General features: G+C 37.3%; 1 long non-coding RNA gene across 1 annotated transcript; it reads left to right on the top strand.

Moving 5' to 3' along the window:
• Positions 1–11216: 11216 nt before the first annotated feature.
• On the top strand, positions 11217–17752 carry LOC135201629 (uncharacterized). The gene is made up of 2 exons (XR_010311567.1): positions 11217–11611; positions 16850–17752. It is a non-coding gene; the product is annotated as an uncharacterized LOC135201629 (long non-coding RNA).
• Positions 17753–22500: the final 4748 nt, after the last annotated feature.

Here is a 22500-nt window from a genome sequence, read left to right as displayed (position 1 = left end):
CAGACGGTTAAGAGAGCATATAGAAAGTCTTCTTTCTTTTTTTTTATGCCTAGGAACGCCAATGTAGAGATGTGTGGCCAGTTAGGAAATAAAAGGGGTAGAGAAAATGTCCGTCCATGAGATGGGGGGATGAGGAAAGAAAATTTCTATTAGGGTCATCAAATTTGCTCGTACCGAGATTCTTCAGGGGGGAGTCGTGAGACAAGCAACTCAGTCTAGTTTGTAAGTGAGTGTTGCTAGGTGTCATCTCACCGGTCGCGTTTGTATTGTGCCGACGAGATTTACGTATTCTACGAAGAATTTCGAGTTCCTTTTGTTCCCATTATGGAGTGGTGAGTGTTAAACTATTGTTTTGAAGGAGTGGGTTTTTGTTTAAATATTTCAGGTTATGGGATTGGTTCAAGAGGTCAATAATTTTTTCTTGTCTTTGCCCCATAGTGACGTTTTTCTTTATTCACGCATGTTTTGTAATAGACGTATGCATTCGTCTTTGTTTAAACATAGGAGTGTATTTTTCTATGCATTGGGGAACTGTGCTTAGATAAAGGGCATATTGCTTGTGACACAGAGCGGCCACAATTTTACGGGCTCAGCATATTGCAAGGGGAGTATGGCCTGCCTCGGGGGATAGTAGCATGGAAGGTACCACTGGCCTCACTCGAGAGATAGTGCAGGGATGGGCACTACTGGTATGCCTCGGGCTGTTCTGCCGCTCGACTGAGGGGTTGTTCTCACGGGGGGGGAGAAATGTTTTTTTTCTCAGTGTGGGCGAACTCCCCCTTTTCCTTTTTTTTTCTTTGTGTTGGGAGATGGATCTGGCCTTGACATTGGATGCTAAGATATCAGCTGATTGATTAGTTGATGAAGTGAAATGCCCGTAGAGTCTTTTTTTTAGAAAATATATTTTTTTTCTCTCCCTTGGATGAAGAGAAAAGGAAATAAAAAGAGATTTTTCTTTTCCGTGAATGCGGGGAAAAGTAGTTAACATGCACGGGATGTGTTATATGTTTCGTTGTGCCTTGAAAGACACAAATATAAGGGGGATACACAGATTATTTTTTTTTTTGTGTTGGAGAAATTACTTTGAAATGCCGATGATTGGTGTTTTGTATCGTGTTGTGTGGCAATGGTGTTATGTCATGGTGTTGCATGCTGGAGAAATTGTATGTCATAGGATTCAGCAATACTGTTGTGTGCTATTTGAATTTCACCCTTACTTGAGATTTTTGCTATGAAGAGTTATTATTATTATTATTAATAATTATTATACTTGAGATGTGTCACGGGAGGTTTGCCTAAGTATAATTATCATTACGGGAGAATTGTTTTGCGAGAGATTTGAGATATTTCATGGGAGATTATTCAATAATTATTACAGATAATTATTCAGGGAGAATTATTACAATGAATTAATGGGAGAAGTCTTGTGTTATTAATTGTTGAGTTTGTGTAAATTTGGGGAATATTTCAGTGATTCACGGGGATGAGTTTTGCTGAATCTTGATGAATCTGACTGAATCTTGGTGAATTGTGTGAAATTTGCTGAATTTTGTGCTGAATTTTTGGAGAATGGACAAGCATTAACATTGGTGATATTTTTTGTACTGATACTGATGATTTTGATGATAGCAATTTTTTTTTTGGTGATTTTGTGATAATGATATTTCTGATACTGATTTTTTATGTACTAATACGTGGGTGTTTTAATGCTGTCAAGGGAGGTGAAATCTTTTGTGATTATGAATAAGAACTAACAACACATTATTTTAGTTTTTTTTTCTTTTTTTATGAGTTCAGCAGATAATTGCTTGACATCTAGTGAGTTACGGGAGATAGTGAACAGTGCCGTTGATTTTTCTTTTCTCCTTTTTTGGAAATTAGCCGTCGCTGACACAAGTTTTTTTTACCATGGGTGAATTTGAATTTATTTTTTTTTTCTCTCCAGTTAGTGTGAATATTTTTTTAATATCTCAGTTCATGACTTAGAGTCATTGTTCGGGAACGTGTTCGTGTTTTAGCTATTTGATGCTATAGAGTAATATAGGGGAGAATTCTTGCATTTTTTGAATGCATACGTTATGGCACTACATTTTTTCTCTGGATATTTGTGTTCCAGAAATTGTGAGTTTTCTTGCACAATACCTTGGTTGTATTTGTGACAACTTTGTGAGAGATAGGAAACTTGGTTAAGTTTTCTAATGGCTATGTCGTAGTGCATATGGAGAAGTCTTGGCTAAGACACTGTGAGTTGGGAATTCTGTTATAATGACTTGTGGCACGTTGGTGATTTTTTCTAGAATTTTCTAGACAGTTTTATTTGCCGAGATTTTGCCCTTTTTTAGCAGTTATGCTAAATGGAGTGAGTTTTTATAGTTTTTGACTATAACATTGAGTTATTCTCTGGAGAATTGGAGTTAGAATTGAGATATAATTGAGATATATTATTTTGGAGAGATAATTGGAGGTATATATTATTTTGGAGTTTATATTTGAGATATAATATATGGGAGGAGATATATTTTTTGGCCATTTTTGATATTTGCCAATAGTGGTATGAGCTATGTTTAGTTCAATTATTTTGCAGCCATCTTAGTTGCAAATGGAGACACATATTTGGAGATTATGGGGCAATATTTGTGAGTATGTGAGTTAGAGGCCTTGAGTGCACATTTTTTGGAGATATATTTTTTGGAGCCTTGTTTTGTTCCACATGGAGTTATTGGGGAAATAGAGGTAAATATTTTGTATTTGCCGAAATAGAGGTGATTATTCTCTATTCCTGGAGTGGTGTCTTTTTTTTTTACTGACATGTGGCTATTAGAGAAATAAGAAAATAATATAAGGGGGTTGGTTAGTAACCCAAATGGAGGAAATAATTTATAACCGGAGTGGTGTTATTATTGATATGATGTCTCATAATGGAGTTGGAATTAATCTTGGGCGAGTAACCCTTTTTTTTGTGGTTATGGAGTTTTTTTGAGCAAAGAGGAGATTTCTGAGGTTCTCTTTTTTGGTTTCGTGTCTATTTAGAGGCGAATGGCATTACTGCATTACGAGTTATTTGGAGATGTGTGTGCATTTTTTATGTTCACAAGTGTGTTATTCTGGGAGAAATATAATTTGGGGAAAAGTCATGTTGAGAGAATAAGTCTTCGAGACAAATTTTTGAACACATTAGTCATATCCTGGAGTTAATTCTGTGAAATGTGTCAGTTAGACCTTTTTTCTTGAGAATCATGAGTTTTCCAAACTTATGTGTCTTACTATACAATTTTGCGCTGTTGTTTGAACATGCGTCCGCAGGCGATTTTTCTGCTGACAAGCGATGTGATGAGCCGTGTGCTGATTCTTTTCCTCTGATGGTGACAGATCAGAATTTTTGCAATATCTGGAAATGTTGGCTATAGCATTTCACGAAAGCGCATGTGTGAGCGTTTGCTTTCTGGCAAATTCCATAACTTTACATGGAGCATTTCTGGGGATAAACGCGGGAGTTATGCATATTATTACATTTTGTATTATGTATTTTTGAATTGGGGAAATCTACTTGTGATTATCCTTTTTTTTTTATTATTTTTCTCCCTTTTCCTATGAGAGATATGATTTGGGGATTGAGCTTAAGTAGCATTTCTTTTTTGGACGGGAGATTTGATTTTACCGGGAGGTGTAATTTTTCTAGGGTTGTTACTTACGTAATGGGAGTTTGACATTAAGTCTCATTGTGATTAATTATTGAGCAGTAAAGGGGTTTTTGCTGTTAAAAGTTGGAGATTTTTGCTGATTTTGTGGGTTGTCAGAGTTTGAGAGAATATTTTTTTGGGTCTGGGTGTTACGTGATTCTTTTCTTTCTTGGGCTTATTACGATTTTGTCTTCTTTTTTTTTCTCTTGTGAGCACATTCGAGTTCGAGATGTGAGTGCAGAATTCCGTGGAGTTACTGTGATTTCTGAGTTGTGTGTGTGCTGATGTGCGAGTTTGGAGAATTGAGTTAGAGAACTTGATGTTTTTTTTTCTTAGAGAGTTGTGATAATGACTTATCATTTTAGTAGTCATATTTAAGGGAGTTAATTGGGAGACGTTCAGTTAGTATTTCTGACTTTTTGAGATCATTGTTTGATAGAGGTAGTATGTTTGGGTTAATTTTCTTAGATTGACCAGAGACTTGACTGACATACTAACACACACCCGCCAAAAGTCGTTCCCCGACGCCAGCAAGACGTCCACCAGCCGTGCCAAGAGGTTGCTGCCATGTTGTCCAGGGTGATTACAAGTATTTCCATGATGGGTGTTCGAGAGAATTCTACAGCGTGTTTTTGGGGGATCTACAAGAAGCCGTGAGAGTCTTCTACGATGAGGGAGGCATTCCGTCTTCCTACAGTTGCTACAGCCTGCTACAGTCTACTGTCTGTTCAGCTACTTGCAGACAAGCGAAGAGGGATATTCAAGAATCCTAATGCAGAAAATATGAGAGAAAATGCGTTTTGTGTTATTGGGAGATTAAAGCGTGATAAGACTTTATTTTATAATGCCAGAGACGTGCAGTTTTATTTATATTTTGTTTTAAGCCGGCCAGTGTTTTGTATTAAAGCAATTTTGCTAGGCGGGGGCTAGCAATTATACGTGGCCGAGCTATCTGTAAGACATAGGGTTTTGATTAATAATATATTGTTCGTGCATTCTCTGTAACCTATGGAATGTGGAGGACAGGGCAGAGTAACGACCTGAGAGTAGCTGATGAATGAGATTCCAGGGGGTGGCGTGAGATAAAAATGCTTAGTTTGTCGAGTCAATGTACGACAGTTTATGAACTCTTCTCAAAGTGCATTTGTGAAACTAGATGCAGCTAGAACCGCGAGGCGTTGTCGAAGTGTGCATTCGTATGTGCGTGTGCGCCTCTTCTATTCATAATGTAGCACTAGCCAAGTTTATGGGAAGACTTGCACAGACATTCGGGGGAGGAAGGCGAAGCCATGATGGCAGATGCCAAAGTGTTTTTATTTATCAGTGAGTGATATTCCGGTTGGGAATGGGTAAGTGTTACCTTTACTTTAGCCAAAGGGATGGCTTGTTTGATATCTTGTAAGATGTTCCATTTTATTAACTTTGTCTTTAAACTTGTGTGTGTACTTACCGAGATGTGTTCTGTATCTTTGAACAGACGGATCTGGATTTCGGTGGGACAGAGTTCCCAGGGAGAGGTGTGGACTTTTGGGTGACTTGACAATGTATGAGTTGTTTTTTAGTTAGTCTGTAAGACTGGATTACTTAGTTGATTGATTTAGTTATTCTTGTAAATAAACGTTATGTTATGATGCAACTCTCTCATTTTCATTACCTGTTAGAATGGAGAGAAAGAGGTGGAGAGAGAGAGAGAGAGAGAGAGAGAGAGAGAGATAGGGTCTGCCTTCCGTTTCGTGTCCACGCTTACCTTATGAATACTGGGGGGTTCTTCCCCCCATGTTTATATATATATATATAATAAAAGGAGCCAATATAGAGAGAAAATACTATGTTTCAGAGACTGCTGTCTCCCTCTTCAGGTGGATGAATGGGAAAAGTTACAGGAGAGGTATGGTATTTATACCAAGAGAGCCATCCACAGATAAGCCAAACTAGGGAGTGACCTAAATTGGCTTACCTGTGGATGAATCTCTAGGTATAAATACCACCTTTTCTGGCGCTTTCTCATGCATCTACCTGAAGATGGAAACAGCAGTCTCTGAAATATACTATTTTCTCTCTATATTTTGGCGTTTTTATTGGTTGCTATTATTAGATGGAATTCTGTTGTAACAGAACATTTTTACCAGTCATATATATATTATATATATATATATATATATATATATATATATATATATATATATATATATATATATATATATATATATATCAGCAATAGAAGAGTTCCGTGGGAATCGGAGACGAATAATGAATATTAAAACTAGGGCTTGAAAGAAGAGCATCTTTATTTGCGACAAGTTTCGGAGATTTACTTTCCTCCTTCATCGGGCAATCTATAATGGAATATTAGTTACAATTAAAATCAATGACGTAATATAAGTTGCATTAAAACAAAGCAAAATAAAATAAATTTACATAATTACTATAAGTTGCATTAAAATTAACAAAACAAAATAAAATAATATAAAATTACACAATTACAAGACATATTAACCTAAACCGGCAGCAAAATCTTACATTATAGAGAAGTACACAATGTTTGTTGTCAAAGAGAGCAGAAAAATACTTAAAAACACAGCAATTCAACAGACCTTCCATTATTACAAAGAGAGGGTTTATCTCTTAGGGTATATAAAGACTCAACCACTCCGACCTCCATTTCGTTGGTTCTGCAAGTAAGGACTGAAAAGGAATCTAAATTGATAGGATGGTCATATTCTTCAGTGTTGACGAATAGCACTAAATGGTGGTTTGCTTAATGGCCTATTTGTCCTAACAGATCTTCCGAGATGTTCGAAGATGCGAACCATGAACTGCCGCTTAGATTTTCCAATGTACATTGCACTATAGCAATGACACTTATACTTATACACAATAGCTGACTGCAGCTCAGTTGGTATCCCATCCTTGAACCTGAAGAATTTGTGTAATGTAGATATAGGCTTGAATACCACTCGAATGTTTATTTGCAGGTAGAATTCATGCAAAAGTTTGGTTAATCTTTTCTTAATTAACATTAAAGGACCTATTTCCAAGAAACGCGATGGGAAAATACATAACTGCTCTGTTGTCAGTGAAAGTTGTAGGTTTTGGAAGTAATAATTTTTGAAGCTCCTTTCCTACATACGTATTCGTAAAACTTTTCATGTCATGTAGAATAGGACTGATATATTTTTAGGTAATAACTTTGTTCGATATAGATCAAAGATCAGCAAGGAAACATACTGTTAAATTCAAACAAAGTTGTAGCTGAAGCTTAGAACACTTTTTGAGCTACTAATGACTGTTATCGTGCATCGGCAACAAAGATAAAACTCCCGTAAACCTATGCCATCAAACACAACCATAGATAAAATTGAGAGAGAATCATCTTAATCAAAACTTCATGTCTTGAAAGAACACATTTTACTATAGTTTTAACGGCGTTAAAGATAAATAACGTAACGATATAGCTCGCACTATGGTGAAATCAAGTGAAAATAGCGAATGGAATCATGTAATTTTTCTACACAATAAAGATGCCCACTATGCAATCTGTTAACAAAAAAAATAATTTAATTCCCAATGAGACATATTAAATTCATATTTCGACTTAAAATCACATCCTATAATGAAAAATGACCTTGTTTCAAATAAATAAAGCATCTAGATATTCTTTTAAGTTAGCTAGAAGCAAGACAATTCTCTCCGAATTGAGTTAAATACGACGAAATAAACTCGTAATTGCCATCAGCTGATTTCCAAACCAAAGCATTGACCGCTTTGTTAGTATTTTATGATACAATAATATGAGAATACATACAATATTATAGGATACAGTAATGTATAATTTCAAAAGCTTCAAGGAAAAGATGCAAATTCGTCATGTTTTTATTCCATAATTATACGTAGCCATCAGCAACCTCTTATTGCTCAGTTATGACGATGTCAGTCCGAATCTGATTCTCGTTTGGTATTCATTTTTTTTTTTACTGATATATCATAGTCAGAATGTATTAAACCTCCAGAATTGGCTTATATTAATAAATTACAATACCGTATATGTAGTATAGAGTATACTGTAGGCTAGGCTACTGTATGTATTATATATATTTATTGACTGATGACAAATGGATGTGATGAGTATGACATTCTTTGAAACGGAGATGTCATAATTTTGACTCTCCGTGGAAACAGAGGTCTTAAGGGACAAGGCGCAGCATCAGCTTCGAAAATGTTGACACAACCTCCTTAGGTGGCGCGATGTTGAAGGTCGCTGCCTAAGCAGAACAGAGCAAGTCCTATGCCCGTGTAAAGGTGGAAGCAGATATGCTTTTAGAATCTGGTTTTGAGTAGATTTTATGGGTGTGACTATGATCTGTATATGATGTCATGAACTTGTGACGACATTGGTTTAGGAGTCTTGTGAGTGAATTCGTGCTTTCGTACATGCGAGCTATTCCCCTACATAATGGGAGAGTAAGATAACTGGGCACTTAGAAGCGGCCTCGTTTTTAGAACGGCCATGTCTTATTTTGTTGTGTGTGATTAGTGCTGAAATGGGTAGGCATACTTTTATCTTAAACATTTGTTTCAGAGATATCCTCTTTCATGTGACTTTTGTTCCCGGAGAACGGGTTCATATTATTTTTACTTATGTGGGATTCGTTTCCTTTTTTTAAACAGACAGATCTGGTGGCAACTTATTTGGAAGTGAGATCTTAACTAATAGTTCCGTGGTTGTGGTGTTACTTTTAAGACTGTGCTATGACCCTCCTAGTTTTATGACTAAGCTAATGTTAGTTATTGTAGAGAAGAAGGGGTTTATGGGTGTAGTTCGATCTCTAGGGTTATTTGAGTTATTTGGATTTTTTAACTTAACTTTTCAGTTCCCATTGTGTAAAGAACCTGATTTATTTAGTTAATACTTTGTTCTTAAATAAATGTATTTTTGTAGTTCACGAGTCTGCTTTGGTTACCTTAGGTAACTGCGTGAGAGAGAGAGAGAGAGAGAGAGAGAGAGAGAGAGAGAGAGAGAGAGAGAGAGAGAGAGAGAGAGCTAGAGAGAGACGTACGTCACCTCAGTGCCTTACTGCTCTAAGGCCATGCTACCAAAACGCCTTGATCAGGTAAGTTTTACATCTTTCCTCCTCTTTGAGGAAGGGGGTAACATATGCATACGATATGCCATGGCATCATCACCATCATCATCATATACGCTAATGTTATTCAATTTTTCTTAGTACTGAAATGAATATGGGAACAGGTGGAAAAATTGAGTCCATGGACGAGACCTTTGTAGATTAGAGCAAATCCCTGGCATTGGGGCACATCAATGGAGGAAGCATCGTGCACAGTTCACCATCATAGAGGAATAAAATAGGGTAAGGGCGCCTCTGATCCAAGATGGCTTCAGTGCTAAAGTGGCAAGATACGTCTAACGGGGACTTCGAGCATAGTCCCGTTCCAGCAGTAGGGCGTTGGAGGACAATGTCGAGTAAGAGTAACTGGCCAGTAATAGGTGCTGGAGCTTTTGGTATTGGGGGTAGTAGCATAGTAGCAGAAAAGCAAAATATGGGCCATCGGAGCCTGTATATACACACCATTTGGCGTCGACAGTGGCTGTGTTTTGACAGTTTCACTTCCTAATGAGGTTGCCTGTTGTTGTCCTTTTTTGGCATGTCTATAATCCAGGTCAGGTATCTGAAAGGGTCGTTGAAAGCCGGCCAGTAAGGGGTCGAGAGGAAGGAATACAACAGAGGTGCTAATAAGATTCGAGATTAGAGTCGTAGGGACAGAGATGCAGGTTTTGCGTTGGTGATGCAGGTGTGGTTCAGGTGAAGAGGCAATGCACGGCAATGCGTGAGAAATGACAGGATATGGAGGTGTGACCCTTCCTAATGGATCTCAGGAAATTGATGGGGGAATTCGAATAAAAGGGTTGAAAGGGTTGCAGTCCCTAGAGGTCATCCTACTTCCTGGGAGAGGGGCAAGTATCGGATTAAGGCCAGGAGCCTTAATTAGAATGGGGGTCAGCGATGAGATTCAGTGATACATTGGTGACAGCTGTATGACAGGCAATAGGATCCGAATGACAGGACATTAAAATGACATTTATGCAGGCGGCTGATGGTCTCCATGTTTTCACAGCCAGGATGACATTAAGAATGAGTGGGGACGACGACAAGCCAAGTCAAAACATCTTGTGCATCTCTGTGCTTTACTCTGTGTTTTCTTAAGCAATCTCTGCACGATTTAAGCAATTTCTGTGTTTTCAAGAGAGAAAAAGTAAAGGAAGCAAGTGTCAGAAGGACGCTCGTAACAATATATTTCAATCAAACATTTATAAGTGTTATATAGTGAGGGTAAAAGTTAAAATGATTGTTGCAATGATATATGACTGTCATTTTCATTGCTATTACAAATAACAGATAAGTTTAACACTCAAAAATCTAAATAAAACTTACTGTTAGCACAATTATTTCAATATTTTCTCGCTATTTTTATCATACTGAAAATATGATATATAAGATAGTCCTTGGAAATATATATATATTATATATATATATTATATATATATCTATATATATATATATATATATATATATATAATAGATATTATATATATATATATATATTATATATATATATATATATATATATATATATATATATACATATATATACTATATATAGATATATATATATATATATATATATAGATATATATATATATATATATATATATATATATATATAGTGAATCCCACAGGGAAAATGATAGTCAGGAATCCAAGCGCTTTCGTCTTTACTCAGACATTGTCAAGGAGTTAATGAAATATGTAAGAATTACATTATATATAAACCAGTGACCTGGGGTCATGGCATTAGGAGGGTTCTACGTGACCAAAGCACACCTTAGATTACGCTATGCGTTGTCTGCAGTAGCCTGATCTAGCTCAAAGCTTTGTCAACATTTTTATGTTATGATAACTTTGCACAACAACTTCCATGGGAAGAGGTTGACCTGTTAACCTACGCCGGAAACTTGTAACTTCCGAGCCGGCGAACTACGTATGTGTTTTTATATGAATTGCTTAGATAGCTAATGTTCCGCTATCGACGCGATGCTTTAGAATGGCAGTTCCACGCCAACAGTCAACCATATCGGTCGTCCGACCGAGCTGCATCTCCTAGTATGGAGTTACAGAATAAAGTTGTTAACTTGTTCAACTAGCCTGTTTGAATCATCTCCTCTAGACAAGAAAGAACCTCTCTACTAAGATATCCAAGGGAGATGAGAGGAACCAAACATTACTTACGGATAACAGCCGTAAGGAAAAAACAAAAAGTCTATCGCCAAGCGATAAGACATTAGAAAATGGTGGCAGCTAATAAACGAAGAACATAATTAACAAGACCCATATCAGCCGACCGAAGGTCTACAAGAACTAACTTCCACCTTCAACATCAAACGAAACAGAGGAAACGGGATCTTCAATCAACGCAACAGTTTATGAAGACGCAACGATGTCCTTCATCGAGAGGATACAAGCATTTAACACTGACGTTTGAGCAACTGTTATCACTTATCTTCGAGTATCTACACCGGACGAGGGCGGCATCGAACATCAACGGAAAGAAGAAAACAAACACAGGGAACATCACCCGTTCACGAGCAAGGACGCAGAGTGGACAGCTATACGCAGTAGTGCAAGGACGGAGGCTGTGACGTCATCCATCTTGGACTCTACCGCGCATCGTGCACCGAGAGAAGGCCGTGACGTCATCACGACTTCCGACGCGAGACGTGGACAGGAACTGTGACGTCATCCCATGTCAACAATCCTTCGCAATATAATCTGGAGCTAAGTACCATTTTTATCTATTCAGGTCTTTTCCTCAGTGAAGTGTTGTTCATCAAGAGTCGATCGTCCAGTATTCTGGGGGTGAGTTGTTCGCCATATTAATCTTCCTTCATTACAGAACTTATCTTCAACTACGAGGTTCTCGCCCGCAGATTAATTTTTTTTCTTTTCTAGTTGTCATTAACCATTTCTTGCAGGAATTCTCCGTATAATATTTTATCATATTATCTGTATTTTTGTATCTTTTGGGGGATTTTCATATTATTATAACACACTTATACAGTACATTGCTTATGCGTTTACGTAGTGGTCGAGTGTACTCTTATAGATATTTTGATAGGATTGCAAGGAATAGAAGTGGTAAGAAAAAAGTGAAAGCCGAAATGGCAACCACTCCGGCTGGCAACCCCAACGTGGTGACTCTCGTTAGCGCGAGGTCAGCGATCGTCCCTTTTCAAGGTCGGGTCAATGGGTTTCCTGCCTCAAAATGTTGAGGCATGGATCTCATCTGTAGACGCTCATTTAAATGCAAAAAGCATCACAGACCCAGCAGTACAATTACAGGAGGCCAAGAGCTTCGTAGACTTCGCTAAAGGCGACGCAAGTGCGTATCTAAGGGGGGTTTCTTTCCAAGAAGCGCTTACATGGGACGAGTTCAAAATAAGATTACGTGCCGTGTATGGGGGTGAAGAGGCTTTAGATGTAGTATTGGCTTTGAGAAATATCCTTAACCAAGCCTCCATGACTCAGCTCAATGTTGTCGAGCGGGCGGCGCTAATTGCCGACCGGCTAAATGAATATCAGGATAGTTTATGTAACTCCGGGTGGGTTGCGGGTGCTAACATCAAAGTGAAAGATTTTATCCGTTTGATCTACCTTACGTCTATCACTGTAATGTTGCCTGAAGCGTTAGTACGGTGTTTTGATAAAAAATTGCAGCCCGGCAGTACGGATTAGATGTGTATAAACAAATCAAAAAACACATGTCTAAATGTACCGACCTAGATCCTTCGCTCATTCAAGTTTTTGCAAAAAATGAGAACAAACCACAACAAGTAAATGTGGTACATAATAATAATCAAGTTGCAGGGATGGTTTGTTATAACTGTAAACGACCAGGTCACATGATTTCAGACTGTCGGACGCGTTTTTGTTCAATACACAATAGTTCAACTCATTCATATAACCGTTGCTACTCGAGGAATCAACAGCCAAACGCTACAAACACGCAACCAGTTGCTAGTGCAAATAAAAAGAAGGGTCCTCAGTACTATAAGAAGAAACAACCAAACGGAAATTCTGCACAACAGCAGAAACAAACAAATCGTGCTTCAGGTACCTCTGTTCCTGGGCCGTCTAGCCAGAAACTCGCAAGGGCAAGCGAATTTTCAGGGTGTGATAAACAAAACAAATACCACGTAGTTCACTCCAAGGGGGGAGAGGGCGATGTTGGTCATCAATATCAACATCTTTTGTATCAAATAATCAGTTTAATCATTTATCAGATCATTGTGAGACAATTGATTTTCCTATGAAACACACGGCCGAATCAAAAAAATCTGTGCAGGTTCCCGTAGATTTGCAACAAATTCATGCAATTATTAGTCAACACGAGTTGCGACCAACCTTACATGCAGTAAATTTGGACCATAAGTCATTCACTTTGTTCTTTGATTCTGGTAGTCCACGTAATATAATGGATTTAAGGACTCATCATTTACTCTTTTCAAATTTCCCTATAGAAAAGTCCGGAATAAGGCTCTCAGGCATTGGGAATAATGAATTAAATGTTGTGGGCGTAACTCATGTACAGTACAAGGTCGGTAAGCGCACGTTTGCTGATACCTTTGTCGTTGTACAAAACATTAATATGTATCCCGCAGTAATTATCGGATACCCGTCTATGGGCACTCAAAATATTATCTTAGCACCTGCAAAACACGGCGTGTATATCAAAGGGAAATTCTATAGGTCTTCTAATACCCTAAAATCAGTTTTAGATAATAAAGAGACAGACAGAGTTGTCACTTACATTACGGAACCAATCACCTGTCTCATGAACCAAGAAATAATACAGGCAACCCAACAGAACTCTCGCTCACCCGAAAACCGTAATATCAGCTTGCACGCAAACTCTCGAGCCTAACGTAATTCAAATTATATTAGTGCGTGTAAAAGAACCTTGTTGCAGGATCTGAAACATTAATCCTTTCCGAAACTCTGAAACACACGGATTATCCGTCACACAAGCCGTTTATACAGTCGGCTCACAACAGCAATGTAATATCGAAGTCTGTAATCATTTGAATACCACTTTAGTAATCCACAAAAATCAACATATCTTGGATGCCGAAGTTTATAAAACATCGCATTCTTACCGTAGCTGAGATAAATCACGCTCAATCAGTCGCGGATGAAACCCTTTTGCAATCTATAAAGAACAAAATCAATAAAGATATTCAAGAAGAAGAAATTCAGCAGAAATTTTTGAATCTTTTAACTAAATATCATGATGTTTTTTCCACTACGGATGGAACCTTAGGAAAAACGGATGTCATAGAAACATCAAATCAGGCTCAAGGACAAACAGAAAGTAATCTATGTACCTTCGTACAGACTTCCTATGAAATTTCAGAATGAGATAACAGAGGAAGTAGGTAAAATGTTAAAGGAAGGAGTCATTAGGAAATCAAACAGCCCTTATAATTTTCCGTTAATAGTAGTACCGAAAAAAGATCGAACTTGGCGGATATGCGTAGATTTTCGTCGTTTAAACGAAGAAACAATCCCTGACAGATTCCCAGTACATGTACCGATGATATCCTATCTTTACTAGGCCAGAATAAATATTTCACAAGCCTAGACTTACTAAAAGGAATTCATCAGATTCCGATGGAACAAGAAAGTATCCCATACACTGCCTTCAGCACAGCCAGGGGACATTATGAATTTTTGCGTATGCCTTTTGGTTTACGTTGTGCTCCTATAACTTTTACTCGTATGATAAACGTCGTGTTTGGAGACTTGTTGGGAGATATCCTACATGCCTACATGGATGACTTAGTAATCTTTTCCAACACATTAGAAGAGCATTTACGTAAATTGGAGTTAGTGTTACAAAGGTTAAGGCAGCATAATTTAAGGGTAAAGATAAGTAAGTGTGAATTTTTTAAAACAGAACTAGTCTATCTAGGTTTCACGGTTTCTAGTGAAGGTCTTAAAGTCGTCCACGATAAGGTGTCGGCTATCCGTAACTTTCCGATACCTATTAACGTCAAGGGAATACAGCAATTTTTGGGGTGCAGCGGTTACTATCGCCGCTTCATCCGCAACTACTCAATCATAGCCGCTCCCCTAACCGATCTTATAAAAAAGGGCGTAGATTTCGTATGGTCTGAAATTCATCAACAGGCGTTCGATAAATTGAAAGATGAACTGTGTAGTTCTCCTATCTTGAAATTTCCTGACTTCAATAAGGAATTTTTCATAGCAACAGACGCCTCAGACCTAGGAGTAGGTGGGGTATTGCTTCAACATATGATAGACAGTTTTTCCCTATAGCTTTTTATTCACGTAAACTGAGACCTTCCGAAGTAAATATGCAGTAATAGACAAGGAAGGGCTCGCTATTGTTAATTCACTCGTGCACTTTAAATTCATAATCTACGGTTATCCCGTCAAGGTTCTCACTGATCATAAGCCCCTAACCGACTTCTTTAAAGGCTTTAGTCACAGCCCAAGCGAACTCGGTGGCACATGATCATTCAGGACTTTGGCGCGAGGATCGGGTATTTACCTGGGAAAGCAAATATCATTGCTGACGCATTATCACGCAACCCCTCTTCATCTTGTACCGAGCCATTAGCTGAATTAATAGATATCTCAACCTCCATGCCCGTTGTTAAAACTATATCCGAACAGGAAGATCTGGGCTGGAGTGCTGAACTATTACAGACGGAACAAAGAAAAGATCCGCAAATAGAAAAAATCATCATTGCGTTAAACGGAAATCCGAAGGAAAAAGAATACCTAAAGTATAAGAATCAAAATTATATCCTACAGGAAAATATCCTGTGTAGATCTGTGACGAGGAAAACCCGCAACACACCGCAGTTGAATAACAACCAGGTGGTGGTGCCTATCTCACTCATACCCACTGTCTTAAAGTGGTTGCATGAAAATCCACTGCACGGACATCCGGGTTATACCTTGATGTCACAGAAAGCCAAATCCTTATTTTATTGGCATACGATGCTTAGAGATATAAAAAAGCACATAGCAAATTGTCGCACTTGTCAAAAATACAAAGGGCACACGAAGACACCTGTCAGCCTAGGGGCTTACCCCGTGCCAAATCAACCCTTTGAAAGAGTACATTTAGATTTATTAACAGGATTTTACGAGTCAGACAGAGGAAATAAGCACCTCCTAGTAATTATAGACGCTTTGACTCGATATACAGAACTTATAGCGCTTAAAACAAAAACCGCGGTTGAGTGCGCTAGGAAGTTTTACGAGTGCTACATTTGTAAACATGGAATTCCACACATCATTATCTCAGACTCGGGCGGGGAGTTCAATAATCATTTCCTTAACTCCTTGTGCGAATTCCTTAGTATAAAGAAAATCAATACCATGATCTATCACCCAGAGTCTAATGGGCTAGTGGAAAGGGCAAATCGTAAGGTTTTAACATTTAAGGGTCACCTTAGGGGGGGCAGATCCCAACTGGGACATTGCCATACCTGCGGTACTAAGCACACTTAATCACTCGTATCACGTGTCTATTAAAATGACACCGCACGAGGCACTGTACGGTATCCCGGCCCGAACGCCTTTCCACATCTTAAAGCCTACAACTAATTTATCAAATCCTCTAAAGGATGTTATGGATGCAAGCATAAGTCGATATAATATAATTCGTAAGAATTTAGAAGAAGCACAGATAATAATGAAAAAAAATCATGATAAAATAGCTAAGCCAACTAGAACATATGCCGTGGGCGATCAGGTATACATACAAGTATACGTGCGTAAAGGTTTAAATTATAAACTGACACCTAAGTTTGAAGGCCCGTTTAACATTTTAGAAAATTTAACGGCCAATAGAGTTAGGGTTCAAAATGTATCCAAACCCACTGATGTGAGAATAGTCCCATTGGCACATATCAGAATCTAAAGAAAGGTAGATGGAGTGAGGGAAAAAATGGTTGTATTTATGAAACTTGTATAATAATTTTTATATATATATCTATTAATCATATTGTATGTAAACCTATTCTTTTACGCGAGTTATTACATCTGTTTTACTCATTGCAGGTTTTCAAAAATGAATCTGTTATTGTTGGGAGTGATATTGTGTATTCAGACATCTTTGTTGTATGGAAAGAGTGCTAGGACTAAAGACATAGAATTTAATCATGGCTCGATTATCGAGAGAATCGATGATGTATTCATCGTGTCAAGTAATATTGTTATCGAGGTAGATATGCATGCTATTTTCCTACCTGAAGATGACGTCCTTAACTTAAAGAATGACCTGATGAGGTTTGGTATTTCCCTTAAGGAAATGCATGAACGTAATTTTCATGCTAACTCAGAGATTTCACTAGCTCAAACGCTAAGCGTCGCAGAAATGTTGTCTTATGACATACAAAATAAAACCGCCGAGGCAGAAGAACTCGCTCGTGACCTGCTGATGTGGTCTGTGCGGCACAATACTCTTGAACGCCGCAACCCGCTTATTCTAGCTGGACTAAACATCTTAGGATCAGTTGCGAATCTAGGCTTAGGAATCTCAAATCGCCTCAAGATAAATAATCAAAATAAAAGAATTGAGTTTTTGCACACAAAACGGAACTGGCCTTATCAGAACTTCGCAGCCAGTTATCTTCGATCAATCAAATAATGAATATCGTTAATGAACATTCAAATAATATCGATCAGGTCATGGAAGTTCAACATTTGCTGGCTACTTTAGCTTACTATAGTTCGAAAATAGATCATATCCGTGTGAAAATATCACATTTTATTGAAAAGTCAAAAGATTACGTAGAAGCAATTACGTTAGCAACAAAGGGGTGTGTTATCTCCTCACCTCATGCCTATAAAAGATCTGACGTTAACTTTAGAAAACGGACGGGAGAAGCTAGGTTATATTCCTTTATTGGATGCCCATAAAGTAGAATTCTATTATAGCCTAATATCAGTCAGCGTAGAAAATTATAGAATTATGATCACGATTCCTTTTGATTCTTCCGATGCTTGGCAATCATACAAAATAGCACCGTTTCCTACTTTTATGACGAATAACTCAAATCCAGTAATATCCAATTTAACAGGGCATGTACTGATTTCTTCTGATAAGAAATCATTTACAGTCATTAAAGACTTAGATAAACTCACTCACTGTTCAGGAGCCATGAATAATAAAATTTGTACAGCTGACTCTTTTGAATTCTATCCTATATCAACGGATTCATGTGAGTTAGACATAGTGCTAAACGGCTCTCTCTCTCATACAAGCGAAGGTTGTCTGGGGAAACTTTATCCCTCCCTTTTACGGTAATAAATTCAATTACAGGATGAATAATGGGTCCTGGATCCGTTATGATAAGGCCGGATTCGACGTCGTGTGTCCGGACACATCCACCGCCCAATGCCCTATCTTCGTAGCAGCCGATGGTGTACGGGGAAATCTACAAATTATACCGTCAGAGGGGTCAACACGATAATACGTGAGAAGGCGTATTTCGCGAACTACACGTGGGCTACAACAATCATCCCATCACTACCTCTCCCATACAACGCGCGAGTAGCTCATCGTCTGACGCAACTGGCTGAGATGACCCTCGCGTCATCGACTTATGCAGGTGGAGAACATCTTCGCTACTACATTCTGCTAGCCGTGTTCAGCGTGACGGCCATATTGGTTATCGCCGTCAACATCTTTGCTTGGCGTAGGCTGAGGCGTAAACAGAAGGATCTCCAAGGGAACGTACTGGCCCGTCTGGATGACGTACCGTTAAACTCAAGTCGTTTGCGTTTAGGGCCGCCTGAACCTGGCCACTTCAGTTCGTGCCTAGGGAATTGTCTGGAATTGTGTTGTGTGTGAAAAGCGGTCCGTATGCTGGCAAAAATGTAGGACAAGAAAGACTCCCGCTTTGCATTTGAACAGTTTAAAGTATCTACGAGAACCTAATAATAAATCATTATAGCCCAATATTATACAAATAATATTCCTACGGTATTTTTCGGGCACCTAATAAAATATCAGCCCTATATATTGAATTTCTGCAGAATTACATTGTTATACTATTATACAATTATATTTATCTATTATAAAGAGTGACAAGTACTCTTTAACAATTATCCATGATCATGCTATAATCATTATTTAGTAACCATTATTCTTAATCAGGTTACCTGTTATCATATTAATCATGTATACATGTTTTGATTTTTACCTTTTTATTATTTTTGGGTACATAATCATTATTATTACCAAACATGGATCTATATTTTCCATGCATTTATCTTTGTTTATGAATATGTCAACAAGGGTATGTAACAGAATCTTTTTATGCATTTAATCACTTAGTATGTTACGAGCACGCTCCTATGAACAATGTTTAAAGTAATTTTTTTTTGTTATTCAAGGCTTGAATAGGTAGCAGACCGAGCCTAATGTAAGAATTACATTATATATAAACCAGTGACCTGGGGTCATGGCATTAGGAGGGTTCTACGTGACCAAAGCACACCTTAGATTACGCTATGCGTTGTCTGCAGTAGCCTGATCTAGCTCAAAGCTTTGTCAACATTTTTATGTTATGATAACTTTGCACAACAACTTCCATGGGAAGAGGTTGACCTGTTAACCTACGCCGGAAACTTGTAACTTCCGAGCCGGCGAACTACGTATGTGTTTTTATATGAATTGCTTAGATAGCTAATGTTCCGCTATCGACGCGATGCTTTAGAATGGCAGTTCCACGCCAACAGTCAACCATATCGGTCGTCCGACCGAGCTGCATCTCCTAGTATGGAGTTACAGAATAAAGTTGTTAACTTGTTCAACTAGCCTGTTTGAATCATCTCCTCTAGACAAGAAAGAACCTCTCTACTAAGATATCCAAGGGAGATGAGAGGAACCAAACATTACTTACGGATAACAGCCGTAAGGAAAAAACAAAAAGTCTATCGCCAAGCGATAAGACATTAGAAATACAATTGGAGAGAAACGTCTCAGGTACAAAACAAGATCAAGAATACCAGATGGTCAATTGTCAAAATGATAAAAATTAAAAGAGATAATCCAGGATTATCGGATATCACACGGTCACAAAACTAACCGAAATTGCAAAGTACCTTTACAGTCCAAAACATGTAAAAACTGAATATATTAATTTTGTTGCTTATATTTATCTACAACTTTTTTCATAATGAAAGTATCAAGTTTAAATAAACCAAGACTTAAATTTAGAACATTTCTATTATTTGACTTGATGAAAAAAGATTCAATGATATTCCTTTTAACTGTGTCATTACATGGGATTAAGGCTCTTGCTTGACTCCAGTTAATAGGATGGTCTAAGTGTCTCATATGTACGAATAATGCATTCGATATTTGCCCAGTTCTCACAGAATATTGATGTTGTTTGAGACGTTGTGAAAGAGATTTACCGGTCTGTCCGTAACAGACTTTATCACACTTTTTGCAAGGAATTTCATATATGCAGCCTGGAAGATCTTTAGGAGAATTTTTTATTATTAAACTCTTGACATTAATATTACTGAAAACAACATTTATGTTAAAAAAGCTTTAAAATTCTAGGACTATCTAAAAACCTTTCATCATAGGGTAATTTTAGAATGTTATGCTTACTAAATTCAAGTTTGTCATTAGTTGAATAAAATGTTTTTCTAGCTCTTTTCCATGCCACATCTATAAAAGTCCTTGGGTATTTAAGTTTCAATGCAATATCATAAATAGTTTTAATTTCAGCGGCAATGAACTGCGGGCTACAGACACGTAAAGCTCTTAGGAACATCCCAGAAAAAACAGAGAATTTAACATTTTGATGATGATTGGAGTAGTAATGAACAAAAGAGGCAATGTTAGTTGATTTTCGAAAGACTGAAAAGGTGAAATTTCCATCATTTCTATGGGCAGTTACATCAAGAAAATTCAAATTAAAATTTCTTTCTTCCTCTACAGTGAATTTTATAGAAGGGACTAAATTATTGAGATTATTAAGGAATTCCTGGAGATTTTCGTGAACTGGCCAAATACAAAAGATATCATCCACATATCTAAACCAAATAACTTTTGGGGGCAAAATTCTTGGCAAGACTTTGGTCTCAAAAAAATGCCATGTAAATATTGCTAAGGACAGGAGATAAGGGATTACCCATAGCCATGCCAAACTTTTGTACAAAAAATTCCCCATTAAAACAAAATTTACTATCTTTGATACATAACCTTATGAGACTAATGAGGTTTGCTACACTTAAGGGAATGTCATGACGTTCTAATTCCTCCTCCAAATACTCAAGTAAGTCATCTACAGGCACTTTTGTAAATAAAGAGACAACATAAAAACTAACCATATTAAAATCAAAATTTAAACTATTCAATTTGTTTATAAAATCAACATTGTTTTTAACATTCGAGTTAGAAATGTTTCCTACCAAAGGAGTAAGAATTTTTACAAGCCATTTAGGTAAATTATACGTAACTGAGCCCACTGAACTAATGATTGGTCTGATAGGGTTATTGATTTTATGTGTCTTGACTAAACCATACATATAAAGTAGGGAGGCGCATTGCGGAGTAAACTGTTTAATTAAATGGTCATAGCCCTTCAAAATGGATTAAAAATTAAAATGATTGTAACAATATATATATATATATATATATATATATATATATATATATATATATATATATATATATATATATATATATATATATACTTATATAAACTTTCACAGCCACATAAAACGAGAAAAATCTCACGAAGGAATTTATCCAGAGAGTATCCATAATCCAAGACTTTCAATCGTGGAGAAAGACTCCAGGATGAATATTTTCCGTCAGTCACTGATTGGTTGATGCGATTACATTTTCAGCTTTAACACCCTAAATACAATGTTATAATATAAAGACAAAATTACCTAATCTGCTGCTGTTATCATAAATGGACAGTTATGTGTGAACCAAAATGCATTTCATTTGTTAATGTCCACCAGCAAAAATACTGAACACATTTTATTTGTGCCATGTCTAAAATGAGAGGTGTGGTCAGACTATTGCACTGAGATCGATCAATGTAATTAGGAGGGTGAGTGGAGTGTGCTTGTGGGTGCATATGGAAAGAAAACATCTTTTTCGCTTGGGTAAATCATGCTTAATTTGATGACGCTGACTTTTGCATAGTATGTTAAGAAGCGCAGTTCTATTCGTTTCATTTAAATCCTGGAAATGTTTCATGGTAGCTGCCAGGAAAGCTTAAATGTCCGATTCCATCAATCATTAGACGTCAGTGCAAGAGTAATTGTGAAAATCCCCTCATGATTGTCCAACAAGTATTGATATCGCAAAGGAATCTTTCGCTCCTGTGGGTGAGTAATATAACTTTTATATGCCTCTTTCTCAAGGAGCTATCTGCAAGAGGTTGGAACTGAAAGTAATAGTGTAGTTTTGTATCTGATTTTAGTCTTGTTATATTGCTTTCATTACAATATTTATATGAACCCAAATTTTTTCATTACTCTTCTTCTTCGTTTCATTACTTTAACAACTTGTACATAGTAGGGAATCCTTTTCAAGCTAAGTCTATTGATTTCCATATTGTGTATTTACGTTTTTCCTGCTTTCTTAGCCTTTCCTTATAAAATCATTTTGTAAAATCCACTGAAAATATTAGTATAAGAATTCTGATATTATTCATTTGCCGATATTTTCA

Source organism: Macrobrachium nipponense, chromosome 23 (assembly GCF_015104395.2).
Source record: "Macrobrachium nipponense isolate FS-2020 chromosome 23, ASM1510439v2, whole genome shotgun sequence".
Classification (NCBI taxonomy): Eukaryota; Metazoa; Arthropoda; class Malacostraca; order Decapoda; family Palaemonidae; genus Macrobrachium; species Macrobrachium nipponense.
This window is presented reverse-complemented; position numbering and strand designations above follow the sequence as displayed.